Source organism: Pteropus vampyrus, unplaced genomic scaffold (genome assembly GCF_000151845.1).
Source record: "Pteropus vampyrus isolate Shadow unplaced genomic scaffold, Pvam_2.0 Scaffold187, whole genome shotgun sequence".
Taxonomy (NCBI): Eukaryota; Metazoa; Chordata; class Mammalia; order Chiroptera; family Pteropodidae; genus Pteropus; species Pteropus vampyrus.
In genome coordinates, this window is record NW_011888968.1 from 396229 (window position 1) to 396660 (window position 432).

The following is a 432-nucleotide window of genomic DNA, read 5'->3' on the forward strand; positions in this document are numbered from 1 at the left end:
CAAGAACCTGACGCCCCCACGCGCCGTGTCCGCCGCAGGTTTGCGGAGCGGTGCGGGGGGAAGACCACCGGGAGCTCGAGGGGCCCAGTCTCCAGAAGGGTCTTTTCCGGAGAAGATGCCCGTAGGCCCCCAGCTCCCTGGCAGGGCCTTCCACCAATTCAGTCAAACCAGCATTAGTGGGCGACCTGGGTGGGGACACCCAGCCTGAAGGCGTTAAGCTTTTCTGGGCCTCTAGGCCCCTCTGGGCAGCAATGTTGCTGGCACCTCACTGGGGCCGGGGTGAAGTTGGGGTGGGGGTGGCGGGGAAGGGGGGAGACAGGCCTGAGCCAGCCTGTGACCCCCGAGGGGCGGCCCCACGTACCTGGCCAAACACCGCCCCGCCCAGCAGCTGAACACCACCCAAGGTCGTCTGCAGGTAGCCAAGGCGACAGA

At 66.9% G+C, this 432-nt stretch overlaps 1 protein-coding gene across 1 annotated transcript in view; it reads right to left on the minus strand.

The window, feature by feature from the left end:
- The window catches only part of SLC22A18 (solute carrier family 22 member 18), a 24870-nt gene that overhangs the window by 19756 nt on the left and 4682 nt on the right, over nucleotides 1-432 (minus strand). The window lies entirely within an intron of this gene.